The following is a 21,381-nucleotide window of genomic DNA, read 5'->3' on the forward strand; positions in this document are numbered from 1 at the left end:
AAATTTGTTCAGGACAGTGTGCAAAGTCCAAGGGAAATGTTGCCAGATGATCATTGATAGTGGTAGCACTAATAATTTGGTCTCTACAGAGGTAGTGGAGAAATTGAAGCTGGAGACAATGAAGCATCCAACACCTTATAAGGTGTCATGGTTACAAAAGGTTCATCAACTGTTGGTAAGTGAACAGTGTGAAGTAGAATTTCAAGTGGGCAAGTACAAGGATAAAATTGTTTGTGATGTGATGCCTATGGACGTGTGTCACATATTGCTTGGGAGGCCTTGGCAATATGACAGAGGATCCATACATGATGGGAAGCGAAACACCTACAAGTTTGGGAAAGATGGTGTTAATCATACATTGTTGCCTTTTCATGAAGAATATGTACCGGGACAGAAGATTGATCCAAAAACTTTGTTGCTTGGGGGGAAGGAATACTTGAAGCAGATTGAAGAAAATGAGGTAAATTTTGCTGTGATTTGCAAGCCCAAGGTAATATTGACTTCTACTAAAATTTCTGAATTACTCATTGAAATTCAAGAAATGCTGGAGAATTATTGTGATATTATTGTTGATGATTTGCCTAATGAATTACCGCCAATTCGAAAAATCAGTCATCATATAGACTTGATTCCTGGAGCAAGTCTACCTAACAAAGAAGCATATAGAATGACTCCTGCAGAAAATGAAGAAGTTAAGAAACAGGTGCAAGAATTGCTTGACAAGGGGTTGATTAAAGAAAGCCTGAGTCCTTGTGAAGTGCCAACAGTGCTAAGCCCGAAGAAAGATGGAGGCTGGAGAATGTGTACAGATTCAAGAGCCATTAACAAGATCACAATCAATTACAGATTTCCATTACCCAGAATTGAAGATTTACTGGATTGTTTATCTGGCGCAAAATATTTTTCAAAGTTAGATCTTAAAAGTGGTTATCATCAGATAAGGATAAGAGAAGGGGATGAATGGAAAACCGCTTTTAAGACCAATGAAGGATTATATGAATGGAGAGTAATGCCTTTTGGGCTGTCCAATGCACCAAGTACATTCATGAGGCTTATGAATGAAGTCCTTAAAGAATTCATTGGTAAATTTGTAATCGTATATCTGGATGATATATTAGTCTATAGCAGATCCAAGGAAGAACACTTGAGGCATTTAAATTATGTTCTGCAAAAGCTGTAGCAAGAAAAATTATTGTTGAATCTGAAGAAGTGTTTATTTTTGAAAGAGGGGCTGGTGTATTTGGGATTTGTTATCTCAGCTGAAGGATTGAAGATGGATCCAGAAAAGATCAAAGCGATTGTGGAGTGGCCTTCACCCAAGAGTATTTTTTAGGTAAGGAGTTTTCATGGTCTTGCTAGTTTTTACAGAAAATTCATTAAGAATTTTAGTAAGATTAATGCACCTATTATTGAGACCATAAAGAAAGATAAACAGCCATTCAAATGGACTGCTGAAGCAGAGAGAAATTTTCAGCTGTTAAAAAGGAAAATAACTGAAAAGCCTAATTTGGTTCTCCCTGATTTTAACAAAACTTTTCAAGTTAAGTGTGATGCCAGCGTAGAAGCAATTGGAGGAGTTTTGAGCCAAGAAGACAGACCAATAGCTTACTTCAGTGAAAAGCTAAATGAGGCAAAAAGAAAGTATTCTTCTTATGATAAAGAGTTTTATGCAGTGGTACAGGCACTAAAGAAGTGGAGGCATTATTTAATGTCGAAAGAATTTATTCTTTACTCAGATAATCATGCATTGCAGTTTATAATGCAGCAGCCAAAACTCAGCCAGAGACATGCCAAATGGGTAGAATATCTTCAAGGCTTTCATTTTGTGTTGAAACATATAACTGGACAGTCAAATAAAGTTGCAGATGCCTTAAGTAGGAGGAGTATATTGCTGCAAGAAAGTCAAATCCAAGTGTTGGGTTTTGATTTTCTTAAGGAATTATATGAGACCGATTCAGATTTTAAGGAGGCATATGAGGCTTGTAAGAATCCTGTTTTGGCGGACAGGAGCAAGTGGCTGGATTATTTTATACAAGATGGACTGTTATTCAAGAAAAATCAGCTGTGCATACCCAGCTGTTCAATGAGAGAAAATTTAATTAAAGAGAAGCATAGTGGAGGACTTGCAGGACATTTTGGTAGAGAGAAGACCTTTGAACAGCTCAACAGATTTTACTTCTGGCCGAAAATGAAATCTGAAGTAGAGAAGTATGTAAGGAATTGTAAAGTCTGTCAGTATGCAAAAGGAAGGAGCCAAAACACAGGGTTGTATATTCCATTGCCAATTCCAGATAGGCCTTGGGATATGATAAGTATGGATTTTGTGCTAGGATTGCCAAAAACTCAAAGAGGCTATGATTCAATTTTTGTAGTGGTGGACAGATTTTCCAAAATGGCACACTTTATTCCATGTTATAAAACTAGTGATGCTTCTCATATCGCTAACTTGTTTTTTAAAGAAATTGTAAGGTTACATGGATTGCCCAAAAGTATTGTTTCAGACAGAGATTCAAAATTTGTTGGACATTTCTGGAGAACACTATGGAAGAAGCTGGGAACTAAATTAAATTTCAGTTCTGCCTATCATCCACAGACTGATGGACAGACTGAGGTTGTGAATAGAAGTTTAGGCAATCTTTTGAGGAGTTTTACTGCAGAGCATCCAAAGCAATGGGATCAAGTGTTACCACAAGTTGAATATGCATATAATGATTCACCGAACAGGAGCACAGGACAAAGCCCATTCCATATTGTTTATGGAATGCACCCAAGGGGCATATCTGAATTAAGAAATCTGGGAAAAGAAGAAATGAGAAGTGCAGAAGGTGAAGACTTTGCTTCGAGAATGCAAGCGATACATGAACAGGTAAAATAGCAGCTACAGGACAACAACATCAAATATAAAACCAGAGCAGACATGAGGAGAAGAGAAATGAATTTTGAAGTTGGAGACTTGGTTTTAGCACACCTCAGAAAAGAGAGATTTCCAAAGGGAGAGTATAATAAATTAAAATCCAAGAAAATTGGACCATGCAGGATACTGAGGAAATTCTCTGCAAATGCTTATGAGATTGAATTACCACCTGGTGTGGGAATATCACCAATTTTTAATGTTGCAGACCTGTACAAGTATGAGAATGAAGCTGCATATGATACAGCACAGGATCAAGAAACACCGGAGATTGACTGGGTGAAACAGTTACCCACAGCCAAGAATTTACAGCCAGAAAGAATTCTGGACAAGAAAATGTATAAGAAGACAAGAGCACGGGAGTATTTCTAGTATCTGGTGAAATGGAAGGGATAACTGATTACTGAAGCTACTTGGGTTACAGAAGACATTCTACAGAAATTGGGCAAATATGTAGATGAACTCATGGACAGGAGCCCATGAAGAATTTTGTCCTCAGGAGTCTGATGCGGGAGCATGTGACTCAGAGGGGAAGAATCTTCCAAATTTTTCCAAAAATCCAAAAAAATTTACAGGCAAGGGAGTGGGGTCCTTTAGCCTTCAATTTCTATGTTTTCTTAGTTAAAATTAGAATAAATCTAGCAATAAATCATGCTAATTGTAACAGAGCTTTCAAGCTTTAAATCACCTGTAAAGCATGCTTTTCTTGTATTGGATAAGGACGAGAGGGCCTATCCTTAATTATAAATAAAATGGTAGCAAAGCTCTCATCGGACAGAGGAGAGGGGCAAGTGCCATAGTATTGTTTTGAAAATTTGTTCTCTCAGTGTCTCTTATCAATAATTCTGTATATGCATGCATAGACTATGAGATAGATGGCATTAAATGGTTTTAATTCCTTCTGTTGCAACTACTGTATATAAATTATTGAAATCATTTCCTTGCATTTCTGGTTACGCTGGCTTGAGTTTCATTAGCACATTTGTCTCTGTTTGTGTGAAGCCTCTTGCGACTTCCTTCAGTCGCTGTAGTGGATTGTAGAACCTTATAAATGTAATTCCCTTAACATCATGATTCTGAGACATGTTAGCGTAAAGAGGTTCGTTGGAAATTGTTAATAATACGCTCACATTGCAAGGTCTTCCGTTCGAAAGGAATCATATCGCAACAAGGGACCGAGTCCCAACTTGGAGGCGAATTAATATAAACCTCCACGTAATTTTATCGCCGGGTCCGGCTTTCGGAGGTGGAATAATTGTTAAGACAACCACCGAATAGTGGAGCCGCCAAAGTATTAAAACTTTGCATATAATAGTATCGGGTCCGGAGGAGCATCGCTGGAGTGATTGCAACCAACGGAACTGGCGAAGTCTTAAACGTTGATTATAGGAGGATCGGGTCCGGAGGTAGAAGCCATTGTTGATCGATCGGCGGTTCAATTATGCATCGGCCAAACTCAAGTTGAGGTGCGATAAATATAAAACATTGTATGCTTTTATACTGACCGAGAGAGATAAAAAGAACAGCGATATAGATATATATGTGAGCCTTGTCGATGGTAAGGCCAGTGTGGTATATAATCGAGCCTTCGTTTGAAGTGAACGTGCCGTGGATATATATATATATATATATATATATATATATATATATATATATATATATATATATATATATATATATATATATCGTTTCAAGTGAACGTGCCATGGATGTCTATATATACAATGGATACATATAGGTTGTGTGCTTAAGTCCTCCAATGGGTGTCTCTTTTAAGAATTCCCTCAAAAGCCACGGTTTGACGGTAAGGCTCAACGGCGAGTTTTTTTTATGAAATATAGTTTTGATGACCGATGTGCTCAGACCTGAAGAAAAGGAAATTGACGAAGGCATAGAAGACCTCGCTGACAGATTGAGAAAACTGACTATAACGCCTGCACCCACGCCATCACATTTTCTCTGCCTCATCCGAGTGATCCGCTCGTGTCTGAGCTCTCAAAGAGGGAGATGACTTCCCCTTGTTGCCAGTCTTTCATCTCACAAGTAGAGGGAAATCTTTGTAGAGGTGTCCCACTTTGTGGCATTGTTTGCATTGGAAGGGGATCCCCTCATAGTCAAGTATCTGGGTGCAATTGTAGTTCCTCCATCGCAGGGTAACTTGTTCCTGCAACCCACCTCTGATGTCCAAGTGAACCAGTATTCGTGCATAGGCCATAACCATGGTGGAGAGGTAAGATCTATCATAGTCTAGAAAAGTATCCAGAGAGTTTCCAATTCCCCTGAAGATGTCTTCGGTCCAGAAATGGAGCGGAAATCTAGAGAGGCGAACCCAAATTGGCCCAACCCCAAGTTGTTCTCTGTCCGGGTCAAATAATGGACTCCACCTCCTTAGCATTACCGAGGCCTATTTAATGTGCTGGAAGGAGGACAAAACCCAATTGGTATGTTCTACTCACGCAAATCACAGAGCAAACTAGCCAGGGACAAAGGTCTATACGAAAGCTATATCAGAAAGATGATGGCCCAGATTTCTGTGACCCATTGCTTAAGTCTTGCCACAGGGTAATTTTGTCCCGTGACTCTGCCTCCCAAGACTGTCACCACCATGTCCATGGTATCTTGCCATTGGAAATCCTCCTCCCAGTCGATAAATACTTCTAGTGCCCTAGGCTTAACACGCCTCAGCCTCTTTCCAGGTCTTGGCTATACGTCCTCTACACACCCTTGAGCTTCTTCGAGATTAGGGTTCGGAGGATTAAGGTTAGGGTTTGGCGGCAACGGGTTAGGGCCAACAAGGAAAGTGTCCAGGGGGGGGGGGGGGATGTTCGAGTAACTACCGGAAAGGGGAGTAGGAGTCGAGGGCAGGATAGTAGGAGAAAGAATGGGTGGAGCCTCTCCCTATAGAGACTGTGAGGGATAATGCGAAGCTGCAGAGGGTTGGACTGAAGAGAGGTCAGCAGACCCAACTATCAGATCAGGACCAGAGATCCTGGATGAAAATTGATGGGGGATCAACGCCAAGGGTGGGACGGTTGAGGCTGACCAAGAGGATGACACTTCTGGGAGTTCGATGACTGCGCTGGTCTGACCCGTGAGCGGCGAAAGTGGAGCGATAACCTTGATAAGTTCTCTGTTGAACGCGAAGTAAAGCTCGGAGCTAGACTTCCTGCCGAAAATGGATATGCCCTCGAGGGGGTCGTTAGAGTAGTCTATTAGGTTGGTCTCCATTGATGCCCTGGGGGTTATGCCAACTACCACCATTTTCCAGAGTAACCGTCACAGGAGGGGACCAAAATGATAGCGCAAAACTGATAGATACTAGGGTTTAGTCACCGTCGTGAGGGGTAAGTCAGGTGCACCTCTGAAGGGAGGGAGAGTAATAATGTGGAGTTGAGGTCCTACAAGGAATGGGTCTAGTCTATGGAGGCGTGTACCAGCTGTACTGCGAAGGCCCTACCCCATGTCGGGATCAAATTTGAATTAATTTATTAAAACCAAATATTATTATTTTTTGAAAAATAATATTTAAATTATGATTAGTTTATTAATTTATTAAAAACAAATATTAATAAGTAACCGCTATATTAAATAACTAGTTTTTGAAAAATAATATTTAAATTAATTTATTAAAAAAAAAATCAAACTCTAAACAAGGAGGGAAGTAAAAAATTATAAAAAGGAGTCAAGACCCTAATCCAGACAAGATCATTTAATATATAAAATAATTAATGGAAAAAAAATAAATTAAACTAAAAATAATTAATGGAAAAATAAATAAAATAAAACAAAAATATACACAAGTCAAAAGAAATATATATATATATATATATATATATATGTGTGTGTGTATTCTCTTATATATATATATATATATATATATATATATATATATATATATATATATATATATATATATATATATATATAGTCAAAGAAAAGTGATCAATAAACAAAAAGGGGTCAACAATAAAATATGAGGCTGAGGCTTATTAAACAAATAACAAAAATACTAAAAGGAGTTAAGAATGAATAGGATGATAATATACATAAAAAATGAAGGATCAATAGAATAAACTATAATGAAGAATAAATCAACAACAAATATTATAAAAAGGACACCAATAGCTACATTGATAAACAAACAAACAAAATGAATCCCAAAAAGAAGCCTAAAAAACTAGGAGGACAAGATAGGGACCCAATTTCCACTAATATTCCAACCGTCATCTCTATTCAAATTATTGGGTGTTTTTTCAATTTCTAGGGTCTCCCTCAATTTACGATGATGGAAATGACTAACCCTAGCAATGACTTGGGTCTCCTCAATGCAGATGTGATGCTTATATTTATTGGCATGCTCTGCCAAAGCAGAGGAGCGAGTCCTGCCATGCTTGATGTCAATGGCATGCTCACGAATCCTTTGATTGATTAAGCGACTAGTCTCACCAATGTAGGGAATCCCACAAGATCACGGGATAACGTAAACACCCTTCATATTCTTGGGGTCCACTGGGTCTTTTATAGATCTAAGTGAGCTCGAATAGTATTTAAAGGCCTAAAGATTGAAGCCACCTTATGCTTCCTTAGGATCCTCGCAATCTTGTTAGTGGTCCCTTTGATAAAATGAAGATGAACACCATAAAATCGATCCTTGGTATCTTTCTTAGCACTAGGACCTTTTTCAACTCTGAGGAAAGCCTTAGTACATTGGTGTCTACTATACCCATTATTAAAGAAAACACTTAGGTGATGTGTTTTCTCTTCATTGAGATGGTTGTCATCAGAAACTCTTAAAGCTCTAGTCGCTACGCTGTTGAGAACCCCAATATTTTGAGCTGGGAAATGATGAGAATTAGCATGAAGATATTGTTTTGTATGAGTTTTATTATGAAAAACCTGATGAGAAAAAGAGCCATCATCATTCCTTGAGAGGAGGACGTCAAGGAAGGGCAGACTACCATTACATTCAAATTCCATGGCGAACTTTATAGAACTAGATTGATTGTTAAGATGTAGGAAAAAAAGTTCCAACTCTTCTTTACTATGGGACCAGATGACACAAGTGTCATCCACAAACCTCTTCCACATCTTAGGCAGAAGACGAGAAGAAGTTAAGGCATTTGATTCAAAATCTATTAATAATGCTTAATAGATTAAAGTTTAAAATAAATTTACATAGAATTTATTGAGAAAACAATTTAATTCATACTTAAGGGTTTGTTAATTGATTTTAGAGGAGATTAATTAATAAATAAAATGTTTTTTCTTTGCTAATATATTTTTGAACAAAATTATGAATTTTCATTATTTCTTCATCATGTCTAATATATCACTTTGATTGTGACAAGGAATTGAACCAATGACTTTACATGAAGGAATATCTTAACATATTATTGTCTATCCAAGACCCCATAAATATGATTTATCATTATTAAAATACACTTTTAAATACATAAATAAATTTTTAAAAATTACAAATTAAAAAAATAAAAAAATCCTTTCAATAAAATTGACCAAAAAAATAAAAACAAAGATGTCTTTAGTGCTACTTTTTGGAATTTTCCATGCAAGTGGAAAAATTTGAGGTAAAGTCCTGATTTGTGTTATTTAAACTGGTTTTTTCACTATATATATGCATCCACCCTAAAAACCACTAAGACACTTCAATTGTGCAAGTGTTACACATCAAATTTGTGATTTCAATAAATTCTTACCAGATTTTAGAGAAAATAGACAAAAAAAACTTCTAAAAAATTTCACTAAAAACAATTCGAATAAAAACCATAGAACTTGATTTCAATGGTTAGTTAAGCTAAGAAACTGATTTCCACAAAATGCAGTGTTGTCCTGCCTCTAATAAAAATATAAGACGATTAATTTATTGATAGGTGCTTTTTCTGCGTAAAAGATGGTAGGTCACTTTTCAATCGGGACCTTCCGAACTTTGCCCCTCCATTCAGCGAACTTTTCATTTTTTCTTTCATCTATGTGGTAAAATACGCACTTTTTTAAGATATTGTGTCAAATAATCATTACAAATTTGATTCGGTCAATTAACTACTGTAAATTTTATATTCTGTCAAATAAGTGGTCTATTTTTATATTTTAAAACAATGTCGTAAGTGTTGTAGGGTAGATTAGGACTACATTAAAATACCCACGAACCAGTTGAAAAGGAAAGGAAGATTAAAAAATGATACTTTAATACGGATAGTTTATTCGAATAGTCCTTTGTAAGATACCATACTGTAGTCGAAGTAACTAAGTAATTAAGTTGCCTATAGAGAATTTATTAATATTAAATATTAAATAAATAATTTGTTTTTATGTATTCAATTTTTTTATTATTTATTATTTTATTGGTGGAGAGATGCAAATTTTTATTGAGAAAAAATAAATATATAATAAAAAATTAGTTAGAATATAGAAAAGATTATAAAAAATTATTAAATAAAAAATAAAAAATAACACTATCTCAATAAAATTTCCAATTGACTCATTAATGATAAAATAAATTTCAAATAATTTTTCTTTTTCCAGCCCATCATAATAAAGTATACCAATACAATTTTAACAATTTTTTAATAAAAAATATTTTATCAATATAATTTTGTTTTTTAATATTTTACTAAAGCACAAATTAATGGAGAAACAAAGGAAAACTAATTAATGTCCAATAATATGAAATATATATTTATATTTGTTTAAAATATATTTAATAGGGTTAATATAAATGTATTATGAAGTAGTTAATTTTTTTTGTTATTTAAAATAATAAAAATTATTAATTTTATAATTTAAAATATGGTAGAAATTATTTTGAATTAATAAAATTTTAAATATGAGAAAGTAATATTCATAAATAGAAATAAAATTACTTCTAAATTTATTTAATTATAAATATAAAAAATAAATAAAAATTATTAAATTAAAAATTATAATTTACATAAAAATATTTAATAAATATTAAATATAGAATTGTTTAATTTTTTTTAGATACTTTATATATATATATTTGTTAATATTATATATTCAATAAAAATATTCAAGATAATTTTAACATTTATAAAAAAGTGATTAAAAATTATATCAGTAATGCATGATGAGAGAGTAAGTAAAATATGTTATTAATGTGCATGATGATAAAATAAATTGAATAAATGAAACATACTTTCATTCATGTTTACTTTGTTGTTCAAATATATACAAATTCTCTTGTATGAGTAAATTTGTATAATTACGTATCCCGATGGAGGTGGAACTTAAGGCATCGTCAGTGCTTACCAGTGTGGTAGGGAGAATCGCTCATGACAAGAGGAAAAATGGTGAAGGTTTGTCAACGCACCCGGCGAATGAAAACTGGAAGCTTCATGAAGCAACCTAGAGCATTTAATCCCTCGACAACTATCTGATTTCTTGCTTAGTGGTGTCATGGTATGGTAGAGTAGAAGGGTGGTGGACTCGAGTTTGAGTATGCACATTTCGTCAACTTATGCATTCTCGTTTCTTTGATAATTTCCTGAGTTTCGTTTATAGCACTACTACATAAAGGAGGGTTTTAAGACAATATTTGAGACAATTTTTGGGCAAATTGTATTAACTTAAGACAAAAAAAAATTGTGTACCGTGTTAAATATTGTCTTTAAGTAGGTGTCTCAAAAATTGTTGTCTTAAAGATTATTGTCTTAAAAAATATTGTCTTAAATATTATTGTCTAAAAAAATATTGTCTTAAAGATTGTTGTCTTAAAAAATATTGTCTCTATAAAGACAATATATAACACAAGCATTATTGTCTCTTAGGAGACAATTTCATTTTTGTCTCTTTAGAGACAACACTCAGATTAGAGACAATATGTCTTTAATACTAGTTATTGTCTCTCTAGAGATGATAATTTCTTTATTTAAATATCACTTTTGTCTCTTTAGAGACAATATAAAACAATGAATCCACAAATATCTCACCATTGAAATAAATCAATATAAAAAACATTTAATTAAAAATAAACTACAAAATCGTTGATTAATTCATGTTGACACAAAGTGGAATCGAACCACCAACCTTCCATTGAGCTAGAACACTTTAAAGAATTATGTGAAGAGTTATGGCAATCCTTAAAAGTACATTTATAGCCATTGATTTAAAAAAAAAAAATGCAGCGATACGATGAATTTCAGACAATTTTTTTTTTTTGCATATTTCAATAGAGTTGATGTTGTAATACCCCTTCTTATCAAATTTGATTAGTAGAAGTGGTTATTGAAAAGAGTCAATTCCCAATGCAACTTTTTGGGAATGGGATCTAAAGGTCTCTTTTTTTTACTTGCCAAAATTTCACACCCTCACACTACTTACTAGCAGCGTAAAGCTCAACTGATCACCATCTAGTAAAGACTTCTTTTCGATATCTGCTAGACTGTTCAATTTCCCAGAAGGAAATTTGACTTTGTTGTTTTAGTTCTCATGTCATTAGAGTACATAATAACAAGCAACCAATTCGCGATAGCATATGAGGCATAATGGCATAAAAACAATACTGACAGCAAAATAAAAATTTGTACTCAAGTTCAGAAATCTTATTCCAAATATTGAAATCCCTCCACATGCAATTACAAAAATGAATTTCCTCAATTCCTTATGTTCCTCTAGTCTTCCATTGCAACTCTTAGATATTCCAAGGCCCAAAAATTAGCAAATTTACTAAGTGGAAGAAAATTACCACAACTTAATAGATAGATAAATCAGAAGCAGTGAGAAAGACAATGAGATTTCTTGACATTCACCCTTGCATGATATGACATATTATATTGTTAAATGGTTCCATGTAAAGTAGCAGGCCTTTTCAGATTATATGTGAACTACCAATCTCTCCAAAAAAGTTATTATGGATCAAAGTTTTTTATGATCACCCAACAAGTCTCCAACCCATATATTTGATTACAATATTTAGATTAATCATATCCCATAGACAATTCCTGAAGGGTTTATTGTTAGATTTGAGTATCCTTATCATTTTCAAGCATATGTTATACAAGCCTCTTGGATAGGAGGATCCTACATAGAAACTGCCATTTTCATACACTAAGGCACCACGCTTCAATAGATTTGCTAGACACTTCACTCTTACTCAAACTCAAAGTCAATGCCTGGCCAAGAATAGTCTTTTCCAAATTATTTACAATAACATACTCCCTTAAAAAATGCATACTCTAATTGTTAACAACCTATTTTAACTGTTATTCCCAATTTAGGTTATGTTTTTTTTAGCTTATGACCATAGTTAGATACCAAAACAACAACACGACTTGTAAGTTATTATGCTAAGTTTTTCCTTCATCCTTGATGTCTATGATCATAGATTTTCCTTCATATGCACCTTGAATTATGTAGTTATCCTAATGTTCCATTACCACTCATGGTATTACATCATTTAAGTTCTTCAGTCTCTTTTTTTCCGAGCTGTACATCAAAATTCCCATATGAATTTAACTATGCCATGAGAAATGAATTTGCTAGCCTAAAAAAGCTATACCAGTGAAAGATTTGCATCCCAATTTTGTAATAATATAGAAATTATACAAACACTCAAACAATTAGCAGTCAAAAATCTCAATGTGCTGAGGAGATATATAACAAACCAATTAATTTAATACTAAGCATATCTGAGTGTAATGTCGAGAAGCTCAAATTTGCATCACAAATCCAACTTCCATAAAAGACGATACTACATTAAACAATATAAAATTCCTTAATTATCAGGTTTGTAGAGATCTCAAAAATATGTACAACAAATATAAAGCAAACTGGAACTACTTGATGTTGTCGATAAATCTAAACTGGGATAAAAATAAGAAAGAGTCTGCAACTCATTGTAATTTCTTTAGAAACTACAAAGTAGTGACATGAATATCGATAGATGAAAAATGAGAAAATGTAATATATGCTAATCCAATATTGTCTCATGGACTTCAATACATATATTAATAAGATGGTCGAGGCAAATAATGTTTTTAGTGAAATGAGGAAAAAAGGCTTGTGTGAATGGCTGCAAAATCCTTTGACACTGACAAGTCCCATATAGTTCAACTAAGGACTATATACATCAAAAATGCCAGAGTAGAGTTTGCCATGATGTATTCATGATTTACTAAGGCATGTCATACCTCTTGATTTGAAATATCTATATATATATATATATATATAGATAGATAGATAGAATGTGAAGTCTGTGTGACTCAAAAACTGAAGCATGTCACCTCATTCAACAAATCTATTATTAATAAAACAAGAAACTTATGCCATGTTTTAATGGTTTAACTGTAGTCTGCAGATGATCAATTTCAACAACTTTGCCAATTGGTTGAGGAGTACCTATTATATATGGAACAAAGTTATTCCCAAACAAACTGACGAGAAGCAACATTGCATAAAATGCAACCTTTCATTCATATACCTCACACACAATCATATTCTATAGGGTATGCAAAAATACCCCTAACCTAGATCCGTTAGTTACTTTGGCTACTATTTTTCACTACTAGTAACCTAACTTTTGTTAGCTGGTATCAGAGGATCTACACGCCTGAAATATTGGCTATGAACGCTCTCAATATGATGCAATATTTTGACCCCCATGAACCACTAATTGCATATCTTTATGTCCAACATAGAACAGGGATTATAGGAAGATTGAATGCTAAAGGGTGTGTATTTGGCCACTTGGCACGGTACTACAAATGCTAATAACATGCAGGGTATCAAAAGAATGAAGTAGTTCTATCATACACCATACATCTATTCCTGCTTAACCACTCGAATATATGATATACACTTGAAGGTATAGATTACAGTGGTGTTACCAGAATGATGAAGGATAAAATCAGATTGATACTATGAATACCTCCATTGATTTGTATTGAGCTCATAATTCTACATTCTGAGTGAGGCACAATATCATTAAGCTACAGGTCTATTTATTCTTATGACAGGGCATGATAGTATCACGAGTTCCCAACCAGACAAATAGGGGACACTTAGAAATAAATGAGAGACGTCAGATTCCAAGCCAAAATTATTAACAGTGCAAAGCATCATTTGGTAGGAATCTTAAGGTACTTGAATCGTGTTAAAGGTGGAACAAGGAGCACAAGATTACACAAAAATGCAGAGAAACATTCCTTAATATTTTTACCATCTTGACCACACTCTATATATGGGAGAAAAGCCCCTTACGTGACAAAATAGTAAACATCTTGCCATCCAAACGACATAGACTCTACAAACTCCAATTATAACATATCAATCAATGGGGTGACTATTTTAGTTATTCTTAGCACTTCAAGCGGCTTATCAACCTCTCCCCCCCCCACCCCACATGCACATATCATATATAAGCACAGGCATAAGTTGGAGGAGAATCAAAGTTGTTAAAAATTGTCTCTGTCACATAAGAAGCCAAAATTCATTTAAATATTTTAAGAATGATTGTGTGTGTTTAGTCTAGTAAGAGCACCTTACTCGTAAATAAGATACAGACCTTTTCAGTAGATACATATATTTCCTATATCTCTAACTTATGTTCCCAAATGGAATGGGAAACTGAGTGATGTGAATGATCTTATGTAGAGCTAATTATATCCACAATTTTCATGCCTTCCACAATTCAATTTGATCTTGCAAGAGTACTAGGAGAAAGAGAAATAGAATCTAGGCAAGTACTTTAACATTCCCCTTCTAGAATCAGTAGCATGAGTGAACCTCCTACATGTTGTCTATTTGTTTTTACTTTCTCGCACTACCTATAATCCCCTTGTGCTTGGCCACATTACTATCATGTATATCAATTGTTATTTCCTTGAGAAAGTAGTTATGATAACAACCTCATCTTCTTACTTGGCTAGGACCTGAAGTCTTCAAACAATAAGACATCTTCCTATATTTAGAAATGAGCTCCCCACTAAGTGGAATCTGGATGGGGGTTGTGTCCCAGAATAACCTGTGATTAATCATTCTCAATGCACTTAATCCTCACTTACATTACATTAAGTTGCAGGCAATTTTCGGTCATATATGCAATCTTTGCTTTATGTCATAATTTTGCCACTATTATTTCTAGTCATTCAAATGAAAAATGTTTTTACACGAGAAAACATGAGTAGGGCATACTCCTAACTTCCTGATGATATCCTTAACTAAGTTTACTTTCTCTCATACATTTTTCCTTTGAAACCTATAATTTTGGTACAGAATGTGTTTGCAGTAGATATCTTGTTAGATTACAATTCTAATATGAATTCTCTAGCATAACACACTACATTTGTTAGAAGTAAATAAATTATATGAATGTCTACCAATTAGTTCATTGAGTTCCATTTAACAAAAGTGTAAACGCTAAAAAATAAAAAATAAAAATAGTAGAATGTGACAAGTATAATAGAAATAAAATGCTTGGTGTCAACTAAAAATACATCACAATTTAACATGAGTCTTAAAGAACATACAATCAATACAAAAGCTTAAAATTTAGATCCTAGCATTCATTATTACCTCCAAAAATGTTACACACTTCATCATGCCATCCTCAATGAAGAAAAAATCCAAAGCTTAAAATTTAGATCCTAGCATTCATTATTACCTCCAAAAATGTTGCATGCTCCATCTTTCCATCCTCAATGAAGATAACTTGAAATGGATATTATCATTAAAATAGCAAACAAGTTGTTGATCATTTTTTACTTCCACTTGCAAAAGATCATTTGCCAATCTAGGAGATATGTTTTGAAAAAATACCATTGGCAACAATGTGTGTGCTGAGCTCCCATGCTGCAATGGTGGCACCTAATTTACCATGAACAAAAATTAGAAAAAGGACTCAAAATATATGTGCATCTACATCCTATTAAAATAGCAATATTTACAGTAAATTTATAGAACTAATATTTCAACTATTTTCACATTTTATGAACTGCACCTATGGAGGTCCAGTAGCTACAAGACTGAAAGAGTTATTCTAAAACTTCAAGCTATAAAAAATTTGACCATCACGCCATATAAGTTGCCCACTGATCTAAATGCCTTGACCTACTGATGATGCAAGTAAAATAGGCAATGGAGGCCTACATATAGCATTAACTAAATATCACAAGTTTCATTAATCAGGTTAACGCTTATCATGGTAAATACAATTCACATCTAACAATAATAAAGGCAATTTTTTCCATTTTTTCTTTACGAAATGAAATGGAATTGACTATATAATACCCTCTCAGAGCCTACTGCTCACTAATCTATACAGACAAGTGCATTGCCTAAACCTATCGAGTAACCAAGAAGATCTAGGACAAGAGCTGGAGGTAGAGTTTCTTGTATGGGTACTACTTTTGATTGAACACTGAGACCTTTGGCAAGTGAAACATTGATTTCGGTCTCGGTGGTTGATAATTCTTCATATGGAAGGTAACAATTTACTTGCAAGTTTTGGAGGTAACAAGGTACATATGGACCACACCTAGTACATACCCTAGTCCTCATAATGGAGTCCCCATCTAGAACATGTTCCAAAAGCTTAGGTACACATACCAATGTTACATTGGTTTTTCCCATTCTAATATGGGGATTTTGTTAGCGACTTTTATTTGTTTTCTCTTCTCAACCCACATTCATTCCACCACAATGGAAACAGCGCATGTTTAGTCAACTAAATTTCATAGTTGTTGAGAACCTAACTTAAAATTCTATTTTGGAAACCAATAACTCTTTTAATAGATTTTTATTTGGAATAGTAGGGCATTTGTGAAGCTATAAAAAGAGTGCTTGATGCACAATGAAATTCTCCATATAGATATGTCCACAAAAAATAGAAATAAGATGTACAGGAAAGAATTAAATGAAAAACAAAACACAAAATAAATGACTTAAATGACACCATAGGCTGATGTAGATAAGATTCAATAATAATAATATTAAAAATAAACGGGGGTGTGTTGCAAATTTTTCTTGAACAATATGCTAGGAACCATCCTCTTGCATTCGATAATGATCGTAAACCCTCTCTATCTATCTTTAATAATCCTTTAACAAACTAGGTACCCAAATGTCAAACCTATAAAAAACCGTCGACTTGATGACTTTATCCAAAAGGTCCATCTTGGGAAAAATGTCCTAAAATGGTGTTGAAAGCAATAATGCTCAAAAATGGCAAGGGAACCATAGCCCTTATTGATCCAAGGCTAGAGAACCAATCTCAATCCAAATTGAGAGCTTGAAAAATCAAACACCTAGGTAGGTATAAGCTATGGTGATCTCAATCTCCACCTACAAGAAATGGAAAATCATAATCTAATAGGACATTCTTCAAGCCATTAAAGATCATAAACCCTAATTTTCCCAAGGTTGATCCTTTGAAGACCCTCCAAGGTAGATGCCAAGAGGACCACATCATCAATAAGAGGATAATGGAGACCAAGACATGTTGAAAGAAGCAAGGTTTGAATATGCTCCTACAAAAAGGAATCATGCTCATTGATATATATCCCAAACAACGTGGGCGAGAGAGGATGCCTGTGCTTCACCCAAATGGTCTTCTTGATAAAACTAGACAATCCATTCATTATTTGGAGGCACCCAAGGACAAACTAATAGACATATAATAGCACTGAAAAAATCTTTGAAATTACAATGTCATCCATGGAACAATTCCTCTCTCAAGATAGCATCAAGAAACTTTGAAAAACCTACAAAGTAGATGAAGAATTTTGAATAGAAATATCTCCCCTCCTTGATGATGGCATAAAGCTTGAGGATATGGTTGATGGTTCGATATTGAAGTCAAAATCCTTCCTTAACCCTTGAGCCAAAGAGGTATATCCTCAAGTATCTCTAATAATATCCGATGAAGAGTCATAGCATTTAGCTTAGAATGTATGACCCACCATGATCATCTAATAATTAATTGAAATAGTAGTAGACCCAAATTTAGGTTGTAACAAACCCCTTTATCATTATTTATTTATTACATAAGTTTTTTTTTTCTTTTTATGTCAAACAAAATAACCCTTTACTCCCTAGTTAGAGCTATGGACCTAAAAGCATACTTTTGTGGATCTAAAATCATACCTTTCAGCTATTGTTTTGATGATGAGAAAATTTATAGGATCTCCCCACAAATTGATCTGCAAATTGTAGCCATGTCATCATATCCCTGTAGTCTCCTGCATGTTGAATTTAATGTTGTCCCAGTAAATTTTTGATGTCACATGTAGCATAGTGATGCTATAGGTCTAATCCCTATAGCAAATGCATGGTTTTTCTGCTGCAAAATTTGGCCTATAAAGAGCTAAAAGAATGTTCTAAAGTAATACAATTATTATAAATGCCCTTTTATGCTACCAAAGAGTCAAAACAACTAGAGTCCCCCCCAGTGGAAATAAGTATGAAATAGATGACACTATAGAAATAGGAGATATGAATCTGATAAGGGTCAACTTCATGCCACATGTGCCTATAGGAATGAGGGTTTACCCACTGTGCCTCCTATGCAAATTCCATGGGGAAATACTTGCTAGTGTCATTGCAAACTCAGTCCAACCATAACGCTTCTAGAGCTAACTCGTATTGATGCTTTCTCTTTACTTTATTATAGTATAAAGATGAGAACATTAGCCACATATCATTAGATGCCACTAAAGTGCAGCTAACATGGCCACCTTTTGAGACTCTAGATCCATCACACAGATATTGCATTTTCTAGCAATAGGGTATAATTCAAACCTCTCTAATGCTATACTTTAGCATAAGGTCAATTACAGTATGATCTTATAGAGGTGTAAGTAAGGAATTAAAGGTTTATGAATATGATGCAATGGAATGATGTACACACACCAATTAGTAGATATATATTCTCAGGCTTCAGCCATCCTTTTGATATGTGCACCCCTGTTGTAATGGTGTCCAAAAATTTTGTTCCTTTGTGCTACTTGATTGCTCCTATATCCAAAATGCTTATCTCGGGTCTACAAACAAAATTAGTATTACCTTACTCTATGACAACATCACTGGCAATATCTAGTGAACACTAGTGGATCTACTTACACCATTAAGCGCTGGAGTATATTGATGCATTGAAAACCATATCAATATATCCTACTCAATGAGGCAATAAAAAGAAATGGCTCATATTAAATCCATCTTGCGGTGTTTGGATAACCTTAAGCAACAATTTCCAAGCAGAATTAAACACATGTCTGCTCAGGGCTTAGAGGTACTATTACTCTTACATATTGCACTTACATAATCTTGGTTAAAATCAACACATAATGGTTAATCAAGTCATTCTACAGGGCTGAAGCAATTACGACACTAAATTCTCAAGAACAAGCATACTAAATTTATGTAGACTCAATTTGAGAAATTCCCTATCAAATTCTCAAATAACTACAATTGAATCTGGACCATCCTACCTTGGTTATGTTAAATATTATAGAAATCGAAGGCTACAGAGATATAGCGTCTAGAATTACTGTCATGGATGAAATAAGACAGCTATATAGTAGCTCCAGCTAGGTAACATGCTCCATGCACAAGCCTTAATAGGTATTAGTAACAACAAAGTAACTTATTGTATTCCAACAATAGCATTGTACTCACAGAGGTCCACAACTACATATTGGGGTCAGCACAGTGATCTATTCCACATGCAGGCCTTAATAATTACTAGTGACACAGAGCCCCTTAATAGTTGTGTAGACCTTAATGAGGCATAACATATATATTGTAGCATTGACACTAATAGCAAGCACTTCAGGAGTATATTTGTAGTCAGTCTTGGTTATTACATATGTCAGCAGAAGTGTTATAGGCCACACTATTTGTTCTAAGTCTACTTTGTGCATAAAATAGATAATTCATTTCTGATGGTTTTAGATCACTAGGCATGCTTAATACAAGGGTAGATTCACATCCTATCTTCACAAGATCCTTCAAGTATCATATTATAGTGTCTCATGATCCAGGCTTCAGGAGATCTGAACTTTAATTCATGTAACTATTTCCCTAAGAGTGGATAATAACCATACCTGCAATATGATTTAAGGAGGTACCTTTGGCCTGTAAGTTAATAACAATACTTAAGGTATTGGTCCCCTCCTACTACAATTCATAGCCTTGATATATGGACTGTTCATACAATTCAATAAGATTTTGATATATGGATTGTTCCAATTCAAGCTCTTGCATAAATAAATTCACCGATGAGCTTATATTATGCTCACTCTAAAAAAGACTCCATGCACAAAAGTTAAATCCTCAAAATTAGCAAAAGTTATATTTTTATACAAAATATTGAAAATTAGAAAATTGTATTACTTCACATAACTACCAAAATGTACAATTCCTTTTAAATGGTTAATCTTCAACCATACAAAATTCTACTTCATATCATCTGCACTAAGCCTCTTTATAACACAAAAATTAGAAAATGGTATCATCCTTGACAGGACCGTAATTTTCATTATTTGATACATGTGTGAAACCTGGAAACATGCAATGGTTAACTTTAGAAAACCTGAAGAATTCTACTCTTAGAAGACACAAGAGAATGTGTACACTTTAACACCAAAGTGTAAGAAATATACCAAATTCAAGATTGTCACACCATATGGTATAAATAGTAAAGATAAATGAACTGAACAAAGTAGTAATTAAATTCCCCATCATATTTTCTAAGTTGTGTAACTCTAAAAGTAGGTGACAATTACAAATCACAAGTAGTCACACCACATAATAATAGAAAGCATGAAACGAAAGTCGGAATTAAATCCCATCACCTAATGTAACACTCTCAAAGAAGTTAGCCTTTCTAAAGAAGGAATGTTTTTCTCCAATTGCACTTATGGGAATAGAGAAGATGAAGAAAATTTTTAACTAAGCTTAGAGAGCCTACCTAGAAGTGATTGAACTCTATCAGCAATACCTAAAGGGTGGAAATCCTTTTGCAATAGATGATACAAATTTTTCACTTCTTGTAGAACACATGTCATGACACCTTTGGAAACCTAAAACATAATAAAGACACAAGTTACCCACATAAGTAGATGTTGCCACTTTCTTTTCGTCAACCCAAAGAGCCATTAAAGTTGGTATAGTTATCTTATATTCACATATCCTCAAATGTTAACTTATATTTGAAGGTAAGAGTTAACATAAACCATCTTTTTATAAATAATAATGGAGATACATAGAACCATATAATTTGAAGTGAAGAGGATTTTGAATTATTAAAAAACGAAGCACATTATGATTATATGATACAGAACTTTAGTATCAGCTATAAATATAAGTAGATATAGTAAAATTTGTCCTAATATTTCACCACATTCTATCCAGTTATAATTGAAACCATGTAGCTTGCTAAAACAAAAACTTGTACAAGCATAAAAAGTTCTTAGAAGAATATGTGTACTCCGACTTCTCAT

The sequence above is a fragment of the Pinus tabuliformis genome, chromosome Q (genome assembly GCF_031772625.1).
Source record: "Pinus tabuliformis cultivar Carrire ecotype Pingquan chromosome Q, CPIR1, whole genome shotgun sequence".
In the NCBI taxonomy this organism is placed as follows: Eukaryota; Viridiplantae; Streptophyta; class Pinopsida; order Pinales; family Pinaceae; genus Pinus; species Pinus tabuliformis.